The sequence below is a fragment of the Scyliorhinus torazame genome, chromosome 4 (genome assembly GCF_047496885.1).
Source record: "Scyliorhinus torazame isolate Kashiwa2021f chromosome 4, sScyTor2.1, whole genome shotgun sequence".
Lineage (NCBI taxonomy): Eukaryota > Metazoa > Chordata > Chondrichthyes > Carcharhiniformes > Scyliorhinidae > Scyliorhinus > Scyliorhinus torazame.
In genome coordinates, this window is record NC_092710.1 from 209702777 (window position 1) to 209718996 (window position 16220).

General features: G+C 50.1%; 1 protein-coding gene across 6 annotated transcripts in view; it reads right to left on the minus strand.

The window, feature by feature from the left end:
• lama2 (laminin, alpha 2) overlaps window positions 1-16220 on the minus strand; it is a 747099-nt gene that overhangs the window by 405783 nt on the left and 325096 nt on the right. The window lies entirely within an intron of this gene.

Sequence of the window (16220 nt, forward strand, 5' to 3'; positions counted from 1 at the left end):
ATGGAATCTTAAGTCTTATCCTGTATAATAATAGATTGATGGTGAAGTTAATAAGACCATTTAATGATGTAAGTGTGACATCAAGGGTCAGATGACCAAAAGGCTCCAAGAGACAAGGCACAGAACAGACTGTGTCTTAGGAACCAGGAGCTGGATTCACCGCCGGCGGGATGTTGTGCCGGTAGCCCGGAGTTTTCCGTCGGCATGGGGCTGCCCCACAATGAGAAACCCCATTGACTGGCTGACGTAACGGAGCATCCCGCCGGCAGGGTGAAATAGAAATCTGGCAGGGAGGAGAATCCAGCCCCTTGTACCTACTATGTAATCTTGAAAATAGTTTAAATAAATAGTTAAACCGACATGAAATTTGGTGGCAGCACTAGAGGCCACAATTTAAGAAACTGAGGCTACAGGTTGATAACCCATGGGTGAAAACCGAGTCCAGATCCACTTCACAACAACAAAGATCAAAATGGAAAAGTACTGCGGTTGGCGAGCAGTGAGACAAGCAAGATGTGATTCAGGCTACTAGACTAGAAGGGCTTAAGGTTCATAAGGAGGAGGTGTTAGCAATTCTGGAAAGTGTGAAAATAGATAAGTCCCCTGGGCCGGATGGGATTTATCCTAGGATTCTCTGGGAAGCTAGGGAGGAGATTGCTGAGCCTTTGGCTTTGATCTATAAGTCATCTTTGTCTACAGGTATAGTGCCAGAAGACTGGAGGATAGCAAATGTTGTCCCCTTGTTCAAGAAGGGGAGTAGAGACAACACCGGTAACTATAGACCAGTGAGCCTTACTTCTGTTGTGGGCAAAATCTTGGAAAGGTTTATTAGAGATAGGGTGTATAATCATCTGGAAAGGAATAATTTGATTAGAGATAGTCAACACGGTTTTGTGAAGGTTTAGGTCGTGCCTCACAAACCTTATTGAGTTCTTTGAGAAGGTGACCAAACAGGTGGATGAGGGTAAAGCAGTTGATGTGGTGTATATGGATTTCAGTAAAGTGTTTGATAAGGTTCCCCATGGTAGTCTACTGCAGAAAATACGGAGGCTTGGGATTCAGGGTGATTTAGCAGTTTGGATCAGAAATTGGCTAGCTGGAAGAAGACAAAGGGTGGTGGTTGATGGGAAATGTTCAGACTGGAGTCCAGTTAATAGTGGTGTACCACAAGGATCTGTTTTGGGGCCACTGCTGTCTGTCATTTTTATAAATGACCTGGAGGAGGGCGTAGAAGGATGGGTGAGTAAATTTGCAGAAACACTAAAGTCGGTGGAGTTGTGGACAGTGCGGAAGGATGTTACAAGTTACAGAGGGACATAGATAAGCTGCAGCGCTGGACTGAGAGGTAGCAAATGGAGTTTAATGCAGAAAAGTGTGAGGTGATTCATTTTGGAAGGAATAACAGGAAGACAGTACTGGGCTAATGGTAAGATTCTTGGCAGTGTGGATGAGCAGAGAGATCTCGGTGTCCATGTACATAGATCTCTGAAAGTTGCCCCCCAGGTTGAGAGGGTTGTTAAGAAGGTGTACGGTGTGTTAGCTTTTATTGGTAGAGGGATTGAGTTTCGGAGCCATGAGGTCATGTTGCAGCTGTACAAAACTCTGGTGCGGACGCATTTGGAGTATTGCGTGCAATTCTGGTCGCCGCATTATAGGAAGAATGTGGAAGCATTGGAAAGGGTGCAGAGGAGATTTACCAGAATGTTGTCTGGTATGGAGGGAAGATCTTATGAGGAAAGGCTGAGGGACTTGAGGCTGCTTTTGTTAGAGAGAAGAAGGTTAAGAGGTGACTTAATTGAGGCATACAAGATGATCAGAGGATTGGATAGGGTGGACAGTGAGAGCCTTTTTCCTCGGATGGTGATGTCTAGCATGAGGGGACATAGCTTTAAATTGAGGGGAGATAGATATAAGACAGGTGTCAGAGATAGGTTCTTTACTCAGAGAGTAGTAAGGGCGTGGAATGCCCTGCCTGCAACAGTAGTGGACTCGCCAACACTAAGGGCATTCAAATGGTCATTGGATAGACGTATGGACGATAAGGGAATAGTGTAGATGGGCTTTAGAGTGGTTTCACAGGTCGGCGCAACATCGAGGGCCGAAGGGCCTGTACTGCGCTGTAATGTTCTACGTCTACAGCTCTGAACATCTACTATCCCTTGCACAGCCTTTCTAATACATTGAGGGTCGTCAACAAGGAGAATAATGGGAGCTCTGGAAAAGACAGTTCAAAAGTTACCAAATAGCTTTTGATTTACACGGTAAAATTCAAGTCTGTATACTTGCATATGCAGTGGGGGCCATAGCTGATGATGCCTTGGCACATCAAGGAAACATCATCATTGTGTGTCAAGGTTATAGGGCCTTCGATATGTACTCCAGCCCTAAGAAGAATCTAGCTACAAAAAGAGCAAAGTTCAACCAGAGGTCGGGTGAATCAATTGATTTCTTAAACCATTTGTATCGATCTGCTAGTACTTGTGGTTATGGAGTCTTAAAGCACAAATCCATTAGCAACCACTTTGTAGTCGGAAGGCTTGATGATGCTCTGTTAGATCTTTTGCAATTCAAAGATGATTTGTCCTTAGAGACAGTCTACTAACTCACAAGACAAACGCAGTTGTGACAGCAGAATTGTGATGTAATTTGGGTAGACTTTGGGGCTCAAGAGGGGTCGATCCAGTATACAGGCCCAAAGCTGGGAGCCCCACCTACTGAAAAGCCCATGAAAAATTCTGCTAAAACTGTCAGAGGGATGGGAAGAATCCTTTCACTTCTAAATGTTTCAAATGTAGCATTAAAACACAGCATCACTGCAGAAAAAGCCCAGCTGGGGAGCCAAATACTTTCACTGTAGCAAGGCTGGACATTTTAAACAATTCTGCAGATTTAAAGGAAAAGGCAATGAGCTTATCATCATTCTGAAATATAGCAAATGGGATATAGGGACATTCGAGATGAAAAGCTCCTGGGAAATAAAAGATCTCAATAAGCAGTTCTGGTCTGTAGACCTGGATGTCAAAGGGTACAAAGCAGAATTTAAACTAGATTTTGTCAGACAAATTGTACTGGCTTAATAATCATAGAATCATAGAATACCTATAGTGCAGAAGGAGGCTTTAACAAAAGGATAGAGACTTCAGTTTTTTCTTTATTCATTTATGGGATGTGGGCATCGCTGGCTTGTCTAGCATTTATTGCCCATACCTGAGAGCATTTAAGAGACAACCACATTGCTGTGGGTCGGCAGTCACATGTCGGCCAGACCAGGTAAGGATGGCAGATTTCCTTCCCGACAGGACATTAGTGAACCAAATGGGTTTTTACGACAATCGACAATGGTTTCATGGTCATCATTAGACTTTTAATTCCAGATTTTATTGAATTCAAATTTCACCATCTACCTTAGTGGGAATCAAACCAAGGTCCCCAGAGCATTAACCTGGGTCTCTGGGTTACGAGTTCAGCAACAATACAACTACGCCATTGCCTCTCCCTGTTGAATAGTAAGCTTTAAGGTTTCAAGATCAATTGAATCTGCACCGACCCTCCAAATGATCAGCCCAGACAGGCCCACTGTCCCGCCCCATACCCCACCTAACATTTGAACACCAAGTTGTAATTTAGCATGACCAATCCACTTAACCTAGACATCTTTGGACTGTGGGAGGAAACTGGAGCACACAAAGGAAACGCACGCAGCCATGGGAGAACTTGCAGACTCCACACAGACAGTTACCGCGCATGCGCGGGGATGACGTTAGCAGCCGCTGATGCTCCCGCGCATGCGTGGACTTCCGCCGGCCAAGTCCTTTCGGCCCCGGCTGGTGTGGCGCCAAAGGCCTTTCCCGCCGGCTGGCAGCGCGCCAACCACTCCGGCGCGGGCCTCGCCTCTCAAGGTGAGGGCTTGGCTTTGGGGCAGCCCGATGCCGGAGTGGTTCCCGCCACTCCATCCCGCCGGGACCCCCCGCCCCACCGGGTAGGGGAGAATCCCGGCCAAGATTACTGTAGAGCCATAATTATGAGGAAATTTCCTAGATTCTTCTGGGGATTGAGAAAGCTTAAAAATGAATATCACATCACTACTCCCAGATGCCAAACCAGTTTATTTACCAGTGATCATAAAAGTCAAAGAGCTATTCGAAAAGATGTTGTTTGAAGGAGTTATCTCTTCTTTTATAGTGCTTACAAAGTGGTGCTCAGGTCTGGTGATGGTCCCCAAATCCAGTGGTTGAATCCTGACACAGTGAAATAAAGCCATTCAAAGAGAGGTACACCCACTGTCATCTGTTGATGACAGTCTGGTGAAGTTGTCCAAGAGTGCCCCTGGATTCCAACAGTGGGTTTTGGCAGATTCTCCTTGACCAAGAATCAAGGATGTTGACCACCTTTATCAATCCTTTTTTCAGTTTTGCTTCAACCGATATTGCTTTGGCATATTCTCTGCACCAGATATAGTAGTGGGTCGGATTTCAAATAATGACGAGACAGAATACAGGAATGAGATAGAGAATCTGGTGAACTGGTGCGACGACAATAATCTTTCCCTCAATGTTAACAAAATGAAGGAGATTGTCATCGACTTCAGGAAGCGTAGTGGAGAACATGCCCCTGTCTACATCAATGGGAACGAAGTAGAAAGAGTCGAGAGCTTCAAGTTTTTAGGTGTCCAGATGACCAACAACCTGTCCTGGTCCCACCATGCCGGCACTATAGTTAAGAAAGCCCACCAATGACTCTATTTTCTCAGAAGATTAAGGACATTTGGCATGTCAGCTACGACTCTCACCAACTTCTATAGATGCACCTTAGAAAGCATTCTTTCTGGGTGTATCACAGCCTGGTATGGATCCTGCTCTGCCCAAGACTGCAAGAAACTACAAAAGGTTGTGACTGTAGCCCAATCCATCACGCAAACCACCCTCTCATCCACCGACTCAGTCTACAATTCCCGCTGCCTCGGAAAGGCAGCCAGATTAATTAAGGACCCCACGCACCCCGGACATACTCTCTTCCACCTTCTTCCGTCAGGAAAAAGGTACCAAAGTTTGAGGTCACGTACCAACCGACTCAAGAACAGCTTCTTCCCTACTGCCATCAGACTTTTGAATGGACCTACCCCGTATTAAGTTGATCTTTTTGCTACACCTTCTACAACTGTAATATTATATTCTGCAGTCTCTTACAACATCGAGGGCTGAAGGGCCTGTTCTGTGCTGTACTGTTCTATGTTCCCTATGTACGGTATGCATTGCTTGTACAGCATGCAAGAAACAATACTTTTCACTGTATACTAATACATGTGACAATAATAAATCAAATCAAATCAATGCACTATGTCCAACATCCTGAAAGGAAAAGATGAATGATTTGCTTATCCTTGGTGCCACTGAGATTAATATGACCACAGAGTTCAGGAAGTTCTATAAGCGCTTGAACAAGCAGACCTCACCTTCACTGATAAGTGTGAATTTGGGAAGACCATCATTAGACTTTTTAAATCATATCATCCACCATGAAGGGATGATCCTCAAAAGACCAAGGCAATTAGAGATTCCACAGTCCAAGAGTCTTGCTGATATACAACAATTTTTAGGCACAGACAATTGACGAATGTGATATAAAATAGTTACTTTAGAGATATTAGTTATTGTAATGTAAATATAGGCCGGTCTGATTCTGCTAGTTCACAGACAAAGGATTTCAGAACGCATGGCAAAGGACGGGGGAGGGGTGTCCAGCTAAGGAGGAGAAAAGGATGCTGGGTAATAGGAAGCCAGAGGAAGGGATGAGAAGTGAGCCAATCAGGATGTATGGTCAGGAGGGGTATAGGATGACCTATGGGAATCGTGTATGTGAAACTTGATGCCATTTGAATGAATTTGCAGAAATCCCTTTGTCTCCTTCTTCATTCATTTTCAAGGGGTATAGGAGACTGGCTCTGTGTCCTGTGTCTGTGAGAAACGAATCAGACTTGCAAGTCAAATAAAATAACTAATGCTATACTGTGGTGGTATGTATTAGGGGTCATGTGGGACTGTGAAGCAGTGATGCTATTGGCTGACAGATCCCGGGTCCTGGTTGGCTGTTGACTCCTGGCTCCGCCCTGAAGGCGGAGTATAAGAACCCGAGCTTCTCCCCGCCGCTTCATTCTGTTGCTGAACTGCTGGTGACAAGTCTCGCTTAATAAAGCCTCATCGACTTCATCACTACTCGTCTCTCTCGTAAGTCATTGTGCGCTACAATTTATTAAGCGAGCTTAAAGGACTATGGAGCTCCGGATCGCCCCGGAATGCCTGCGGATCAGCCCCCACGCAGCAAACTCGGCAGCAGTATTTAAACACTGGCAAGCATGTTTTGAAGGCTACCTCCGAACGGCCCCCGGCCGGATCACAGAAGACCAGAAAATGCAGGTCCTGCATTCGAGGGTAAACCCGGAAATTTACGCTCTCATAGAAGATGCAGAGGATTTCCCGACGGCGCTCGCATTACTGAAGAGCATCTACGTTCGCCCCGTGAACCAGGTCTACGCGCGCTACCAACTCGCAACGAGACGGCAAAGTCCCGGAGAATCGCTAGAAGAATTCTACGCCGCGCTGCTAATTTTGGGACGGGGCTGCAGCTGCCCGCCGGTGAACGCAATCGAACACACGGACATGCTAATTCGCGATGCGTTTGCGGCAGGTATGAACTCTCCCCAAATCCGCCAAAGACTTTTAGAAAGAGAGTCGTTAGGACTCTCAGAGGCACGGGCCCTTGCAGCTTCCCTAGATGTGGCCTCGCAAAACGCCCGCGCCTATGGCCCCGACCGCGCGGCAGCCCCTTGGGCTCCGTGGACCCCCGTCGCGACAAACCCCCCCCCCCCTCCCTCACAGGCTTGCGCGGTTAAAGCGCCAGACCATCCCGGGGGGGCCCGCTGCTATTTCTGCGGGCAAGCGAAACACCCCCGGCAGCGCTGCCCGGCCCGCGCAGCTATTTGTAAAAGCTGCGGCAAGAAGGGCCATTACGCAGCTGTGTGCCGGTCCCGGGGGGTCGCCGCAATCCCCGGAGAAGAACGAGCCCAGCATAGCCCGAACGCTCCCCAACCACCCCCCAGCGCCCCATGTGCGACCCGCGGGCGCTGCCATTTTGGGTCCCGGGCACCACGAGTGGAGGATGGGCGCCGCCATCTTGTGACCCCCAGCCACGTGCGATTCATGGGGGCGGCCATTTTGTCCACCCCCGACCACGTGCAATCCATGGGGGCGGCCATTTTGTCCACCCCCGGCCGCGTGCGATTCATGGACGACGCCATCTTGGATGACAACAAAGGACCCCAGCATCGACAGCTCCACGGGGTCCGAAGAAGACGCCGCAACACTACGACCACGACTGGCTTTGGTGACTCTGGATCAATCACGGCCCCGGACGCTCCAGACGACGACAACAACGGTGATGATCAACGGACACGAGACATCATGCTTGATCGACTCCGGGAGCACCGAAAGTTTCATTCACCCAGACACGGTAAGACGCTGTTTTCTGACCATCCATCCAAGTACGCAAAAGATTTCCCTAGCTGCAGGATCCCACTCCGTAGAGATCAAAGGGTTCTGCATTGCGAACCTAACGGTGCAAGGGAGGGAGTTTAAAAACTACAGGCTCTACGTCCTTCCCCAACTCTGCACGCCCACATTACTGGGATTAGATTTCCAGTGTAACCTGCAGAGCCTAACATTTCAATTCGGCGGCCCAATACCCCCACTCACTATCTGCGGCCTCGCAACTCTCAAGGTTGAACCCGTCGCCACTAGGAGCAGACGGTACAGCGCCCAGGACCGGATATTTATTCGGTCTGAAGTCCAGCTGTTGCTGAAGGAAGGCATAATCCAGGCCAGCAATAGTCCCTGGAGAGCCCAGGTGGTAGTAGTAAAGACTGGGGAGAAGCAAAGGATGGTCATAGACTATAGCCAGACCATCAACAGGTACACACAGCTAGATGCGTACCCTCTCCCCCGCATATCCGACATGGTAAATCGGATTGCCCAGTATAAGGTTTGGTCCACCGTGGACCTCAAGTCCGCCTACCACCAGCTCCCCATCCGCACAGGTGACCGCAAGTACACAGCCTTCGAGGCAGACGGGCGTCTATACCACTTCCTAAGGGTCCCATTTGGTGTCACGAACGGGGTCTCGGTCTTCCAACGGGAAATGGACCGAATGGTTGACCAGCACGGGTTGCAGGCCACGTTCCCATATCTCGACAACGTAACCATCTGCGGCCACGATCAGCAGGACCACGACGCCAACCTCCAAAAATTCCTCCAGACCGCTAACGCCTTGAACCTCACACACAACGAGGAAAAGTGCGTTTTTAGCACAAACCGGTTGGCCATCCTGGGATACGTAGTGCGCAATGGGATAATAGGCCCCGACCCCGAACGCATGCGCCCCCTTATGGAATTTCCCCTCCCCCACTGCTCCAAAGCCCTGAAACGTTGCCTGGGGTTCTTTTCATAATACGCCCAGTGGGTCCCCCAGTATGCAGGCAAGGCCCGCCCGCTAATACAGACCACTACCTTCCCCCTGTCGACAGAGGCTTGCCAGGCCTTCAGCCGCATCAAGGCGGATACCGCAAAGGCCACGATGCGCGCCATCGACGAGTCCCTCCCCTTCCAGGTCGAGAGCGATGCATCCGACGTAGCTCTAGCGGCCACCCTTAACCAAGCGGGAGACCCGTGGCCTTTTTCTCCCGGACCCTCCACGCCTCAGAAATCCGCCACTCCTCAGTGGAAAAGGAAGCCCAAGCCATAGTGGAAGCTGTGCGATATTGGAGGCATTACCTGGCCGGCAGGAGATTCACTCTCCTCACCGACCAACGGTCGGTAGCCTTCATGTTCGATAATGCACAGCGGGGCAAAATTAAAAATTACAAGATCTTAAGGTGGAGGATCGAGCTCTCCACCTTCAACTACGAGATCTTGTACCGTCCCGGAAAGCTGAACGAGCCGTCCGATGCCCTATCCCGCGGCACATGTGCCAACGCACAAATAGACCGTCTCCAAGCCCTCCACGAGGACCTCTGCCACCCGGGGGTCACTCGGTTCTACCATTTCATAAAGTCCCGCAACCTCCCCTACTCAGTGGAGGAGGTCCGTACAGTCACCAGGAACTGCCACATCTGCGCAGAGTGCAAACCGCACTTTTTCAGGCCGGATAGAGCGCACCTAATCAAGGCTTCCCGCCCCTTTGAACGCCTCAGTTTGGATTTCAAAGGGCCCCTTCCCTCCACCGACCGCAACGCATACTTCCTGAACGTGGTGGACGAGTACTCTCGTTTCCCCTTTGCCATCCCCTGCCCTGACATGACAGTGGCCACAGTCATTAAAGCCCTTGGCACCATATTCACACTGTTCGGTTGCCCCGCATATATCCATAGCGGCAGGGGGTCCTCCTTCATGAGTGACGAGCTGCGCCAGTTCCTGCTCAGCAAGGGCATAGCCTCGAGCAGGACGACCAGCTACAACCCCCGGGGGAACGGGCAAGTAGAAAGGGAGAACGGCACGGTCTGGAAGACCGTCCTGCTGGCCCTACGGTCCAGGGATCTCCCAGTTTCCCATTGACAGGAGGTCCTCCCGGATGCTCTCCACTCCATCCGGTCGCTGCTGTGTACCACCACTAACCAAACGCCTCATGAGCGCCTCCTTGTCTTCCCCAGGAAGTCCTCCTCCGGAACGTCACTGCCGACCTGGCTGGCGGCCCCAGGACCCATCTTGCTCCGGAAACATGTGCGGGCGCACAAATCGGACCCGTTGGTCGAGAGGGTTCACCTTCTCCACGCGAACCCGCAGTACGCCTACGTGGCGTACCCCGACGGCCGACAGGACATGGTCTCCCTGCGGGACCTGGCGCCCGCCGGCAACACACACACCCCCCCGACACCGATCATCACCTCCCTACCACCAGCGCACTCCGCGACCGCCCCCTTCCCGGGAGGATCGATCCTCCTCCCGTGCCCGCCCAGAAGTGAAACAGGAACGAACACCGAAACGCTCCCGGAGACGGCAACGCCTGAACAAGCACCTGCACCACCACCGGGGCTGAGGCGATCGACGAGGAAGACCAGACCGCTCGCTCGACTCGTGGCATCGGCGTGACACCAAGAATGTTGTTGGATTGTAACAACAACAAAAAATTTTCTCTTACTAATATTGTAAATAGTTTCACAAACTTTGTACATAGCCAGTGTAGGGCTAAAACTGTAGTAACATGCCCGAAATCTTCCTCCCAGGACCAGCCTTGTAAACCCCTACGACCATGCGAACTACCACCCCGCCGGGTTCCTTTTTAACAAGGGGCGAATGTGGTGGTATGTATTAGGGGTCATGTGGGACTGTGAAGCCGTGATGCTATTGGCTGACAGATCCCGGGTCCTGGTTGGCTGTTGACTCCTGGCTCCGTCCTGAAGGTGGAGTATAAGAACCCGAGCTTCTCCCCGCCGCTTCATTCTGTTGCTGAACTGCTGGGGACAAGTCTCGCTTAATAAAGCCTCATCGACTTCATCACTACTCGTCTCTCTCGTAAGTCATTGTGCGCTACATATACCTGCAAATCCATCTCGACTTTTTTGAGGCCAGACTGACGGGTAAAGAAATTTATATTTGTCACAATCAGATGAGGAAATTCATCCCACACCTGTCCACCATCAATGGACCTCTAAGTGACGTCCTGAGAAAAGGTCAGCAATGGTACTATGGAGTCGAGCCTCAGACAGGATTAAAGAATTGTTTGTCTCTTTCAATGTGCTGGCACATTATGTCCCAAAGCTGCCAACAATAGTAGCAGTGCTACCAGGGACCTTATGAGGCGGACCTGGGAGGAGAGGAGGGGGACATAGGGTGGTTTCTGGACAAGCTGCAATTTCCCGAAGTGGAGGAAGCAAAGAGGCAGGCATTGGAGGAGCCACTGGGGCTGAGAGAGGTGCTGGATAGTATCAGAGGTATGAAATCGGGGAAGACCCATGGGCCGGATGGGTACCCAGCGGAATTCTATAAGGAATTTGCAACAGACCTGGCACCACATCTGGTGGGGATATTTCATGAAGCACTGGAGAAGGAGGAATTGCCGGAGACCATGACGCAGGCAGTAATCATACTAATTCCGAAAAAGGGGAAGGACCCGGTGAAATATAGGTCGTCTAGGCCCATATCACTATTGAACACAGATGTGAAAGTACTGGCTAAGTTGTTGGAGGATGGAGGAGTGTGTCCCCGGGGTGGCAGCAGAAGATCAAACAGGTTTCGTGAAGCAGGCAGCTCGCGAGTAATATAAGACAGCTGTTGAATGTGGTGATGAATCTGTCGGGGGCTCCGGTACCGGGGAAGGCATTTCATTGGGTGGAATGGCGGTACTTGTTCGAGGTTTTGGGAAGGCTTGGGTTTGGGCCGAGATTTGTGGCATGGGTACGGTTGCTGTGTGTCGCCAAGGGCGCGGGTGAGGATGAATGATATGAGCTCACAAAGCTTTGACTTACACAGAGGTACGAGGCAGGGGTGCCTCCTCTCACTGCTGCTGTTTGCGTTGGCCATACAGCCATTGGCGATGGCTCCCAGGGGGTCGGCAGAGTGGCAGTGTATTATGAGAGGACAGAGGGAGCTTCGGATGTCGATCTATGCCGATGATCTCTTGCTGTATGTTTTGGATCCATTGGAGAGCATGGGAAGGATTATGGGCCTGCTGGGGAGGTTTGGACGGTTCTCAGGGTACAAGCTGAACATAGGGAAAAGCGAGGTATTCCCGGTGAATGAGCTGGGACAGCGGGCTAATTTAGGGGGAATCCATTTACGGTAGCGAGGGGTAGGTTTAAGTATTTGGGGATTCAGGTAGCGAGGGAATGGATGGGGCTCCATAAATGAGCTGGTGGAGGAGGGTAGGGAGGATCTTAAGAGGTGAGATACACTACACTTAACGCTGGCAGTGAGGGGTCCAAGTGGTGAAAAATGAATATTCTGCCGAGGTTCTTGTTTATCTTTCAAGCTCTCCCGATCTTTATACCAAAAGGCCTTTTTTCAGAAAGTGGACACGATCATTTCTGACTTTGTCTGGGCGGGGAAGGTGCCGAGGGAGGACTCTGCTACAGAGGCAGAGGCAACATTTGGCATTGCCGAACTTGCTTCATTATTATTGGGCAGCGAATGTGGACAAGGTGCGGTGGTGATGGGAAGGAGAAGAGGTAGAGTGGGTTAGGATGGAGCAGAAATATTGTAAGGGACCTAGTTTGAGGACTTTGGTGGTGGCAGCGTTGCCAATGGCTCCAAGTAGGTATTCAAGGAGCCCGGTGGTATGGTCCACAGTGAAGATATGGAATCAGCTGAGGAGGCATTTTATGGTGGAAGGGATGTCGGTGCTAACGCCGCTGTGCGAGAATCATGGGTTTGAGCCGGGGGGATGGATAGTGTATACACGAGGTGGAGGGAAGTGGGGCTGGTCAAGGTGAGGGATCTTTATTTGGAGTAAGGGTTTGCCAGTCTGCAGGAGCTAAAGGAGAGGGTAGAGCTGCCAAGGGGGAGTGATTTCAGGTATCTGCAGGTTGGGGACTTTGCTCGAAGGTCTGGAGGGGGATCGCTAAGTTGCCGGGATACACCCTGCTGGAGTGACTGCTGCTCCCGGATTTGGAAGGGAAGGAAGAATTGGGGATATATACAAGTGGCTGGGGGGAGGAGGGAGCCGAGCGGGTGGTGAGGATCAAGGAGAAATGGGAAGCGGAGTTGGGAGCGGAGATCAATTGGGGAGTATGGAGTGAGGCACTGCATTGGGTAAACAGGACCTCCTCATGTGCAAGGATGAGCCTGATACAGTTTAAGGTGGTGCACAGGGTGCATATGACTCGGGCGAGAATGAGTGGGTTGTTTCAGGGGTAGCAGATGAGTGTGAGAGGTGTGGGCGGGGGCCAGCGAATCACGCGCACATGTTTTGGGGTTGTGAAAAATTGGAAAAATTCTGGGCGGGAGTGTTCGCGGTCTTAGCCAGGATAGTGGAGGAGGGAGTGGACCTGGACCCTTTGGTGGCGATATTTGGGGTTTCAGAGAAGCCGGAGCTCATGGAGCGGCAGAAGGCCGATGTCGTTGCCTTCGCCTCTCTGATTACACGGCGGCGAATTTTGCTGGAGTGGGGGTCGGCATCGCCACCGGGGTTAGCAGCATGGTTGGGTGACCTGTACGACTTTCTGCAATTAGGGAAGATAAAGTATGAGTTAAGGGGCTCAGCAGGGCATTTTGAGAGAATGTGGGGGATGTTTGTGACCGTGTTTGAGGGCTGTTTGTCACGGGGGATGGGGGGGGGGGGGGGGGGGGGGGGGAGGGGGCGTGAAAAAGGGGAAAAATCTGTACAGAGTGTATAGTTGATTGTTGGGAAGCATGTTTCCCGGGGTGTTTGTTCGTTGTAACCTGTTTTGATACATGTTTGTAATAAAATACATTTTTTTCAAAACCAATAGTAGCGGCTGATGTGCCAGCAGCGGGGCTTGGAGCTGTTTTTCTGCAGAACCAGAGGATGGCAGCAGAAAACTAGTTCAGACTCCACAGAATCCCTTCAGTGCAGAAGGAGACCATTGGGCCTATTGAGTCTGCACCAACCCTCTGAAAAAGCACCTACCTAGGACCACTCCCCCGGCCCCACCCCAAAACCCCACACATTGATCATAGCAAATCCACCTGACCTGCACATCTTTGGACACGAAGGGGGAATTTTAGCATGGCCATTCCACCATATCATTGTTCTGTGGAAGGAAACCAGAGCATCCGGAGGAAACCCACATTGACACGGGAAAAACGTGCAATCTCCACACAGGCACCCAAATCCAGAATCAAACCCAGATCCCTAGCATTGTGAGGCAGCAGTACTAACCATTGTGCTGCCGTGCCACTCAAGATTCTCTATCATTAACAAACCTGAAAAAAGTTATGCAATGATTGAAAAGAAACACTGGCAGCAACATGAGCCTGTGATGAGTTCTGATTACTTAATGGGCTTGCAATTCAGGATTGATGTGGACCATGAACCTCTGGTCATTCCCCTGAACTCTAAAGCAATTGCTACAGCGCCAGCAAGAATACAGCATTTCCCGCGAAGACATGCACTCTGACTCTGCAATGGAGTACATGCCACGGAAAAGTCAGACCACAGCTGAAACACTATCGCGTGCTCCAGTCAACCAGGTTACAGGGCATCACTTGACACTCATTTCTGAGGTGGAAGCATACTCCTCAACAATTCCATATTCCCTATGGGCCCCTGCAAGCAAATCCTGGGAGATCAGAGACACCCAGCTGAAGGCCACAGAATGCAGACAAGTCCGAACAGACTGTTGAGAAGGTTAGCCTGAATATTTCCCAAGCAATCAGGTGTTAAGACAATACGATGAACAGCAAAGAGTTTTAAGACTTGTCAATGGCTTCCTCATCTTTAATGAAAGGCTCAAAATTGCAGGACCGAGAAAATTCAGCATTGAAATCTCAAGCTTTATGTTACTTTGGAACACTTATGCTATCACAGGTAAAATGGAAAATGCAAACGAATGCTATTACAGGCAAAAGTAGGAACCTCCTAAATTCCTTCCACCCTACTTTTATCCATCTCCCCCCACACTCCTGTTAAATATTTGGATTTTTTCTACCTTTTAATTCTAATTTTTTGTATCTTTAATCGTTCTCATGGGAAGAACTAACTCTCTATATTTTCAAGATGATCTTAGCTTTGAGAACAAGAAATTTTGTTTGTTAATCACTTGTAACCACTGAACCTATCCTTTGCCTCAGACTGCACCTTGGCAAATACTGCATCACATTCTCAAAATTTACTTTAAGCTTAAAACAGTGTAGCAAATTTATTTGAGATGAGTAAGTAAACAATAACAAATTTAAGAGCAATATATCCTTCATAGAATTTACAGTGCAGAAGGAGGCCATTCGGCCCATCGTGTCTGCACCGGCTCTTGGAAAGAGCACCCTACCCAAGCCGACACCCCCACCCTATCCCCATAACCCAGTAACCCCACGCAACACTAAAAGCAATTTTGGACTAAGGGCAATTTATCATGGCCAATCCACCTAACCTGCACATCTTTGGACTGTGGGAGGAAACCGGAGCACCCGGAGGAAACCCACGCACACACGGGGAGAACGTGCGGACTCCGCACAGACAGCGACCCAAGCCGGGAATCGAACCTGGGACCCTGGAGCTGTGAAGCAATTGTGCTAACCACTGTGCTACCGTGCTGCCCTTCAACTTGCCTTTTTGAACAGACAAATTAATACAAATATAGGGAATCTAGGCTCATACTTTTGAAATAATTTTGCCTTTTTTTTTCTAATCTCGCCAGGCTTGGAAAACCCTCTTCAATGAAGAGATCACCAAATCTCTCAATCCCTGCCCGCTGCCACCTCCTAAAGCCCCCATCCAGCCCCCCTGGAGCGAACCGGTGATTGTCAAAGATCGGTGACCAAACCGACGCTCCCTCCAGTCTCATGTGCTGCCTCTATTGCCCCCACACCTTCAGGGCTGCCATCACCCTGGGCTTGTGGAGTACCGAGCCGGCGAGAATGGCAGAGGTGCCATTACCAAAGCCTCCAAACTCGTGCCCTTACAGGACGCTGCCTCCACTCGCTCCCACATCGACCCCTCCCCCACTACTCACTTTCTAACCATCGATATATTCGCCGCCCAGTAATAATTAATCAAATTCGGAAGGGCCAAGCCCCCACCCCGTGCCCTCATTCTAGAAGGATCTTCTTCACCCTCGGGGCCTCACGAGCCTGTACAATACCCGAGATCACCGCGTTCATCTTGCTGAAAAATGCCTTAGGGATAGAAATTGGAAGACATTGAAACAAAAATAGCAATCTTGGGAGGACTGTCACCTTCACAGTCTGTACCCTCCCCGCTAATGACAGCGGGAGCATGTCCCACCTGCGGAAGTCCCCTTTCATTTGCTCAACCGCACTGCCCAAATTTAACTTATGGAGCTGACCCCAGTCCCTTGCCACCTGAATCCCCAGGTACCTAAAACTCCTTCTCACCACTTTAAACAGTAACTCCCTCGGTCTCCTCTCCTGCCCCGTGCCTGGATCTCGAACACCTCACTCTTACCCATGTTTCATTTGTAGCCCGAATACCGACCAAATTCCTCCAATATCTCCATGATCCCAGTCATCCCCCCCAACAGGTCTGTTATGTAACGGAGC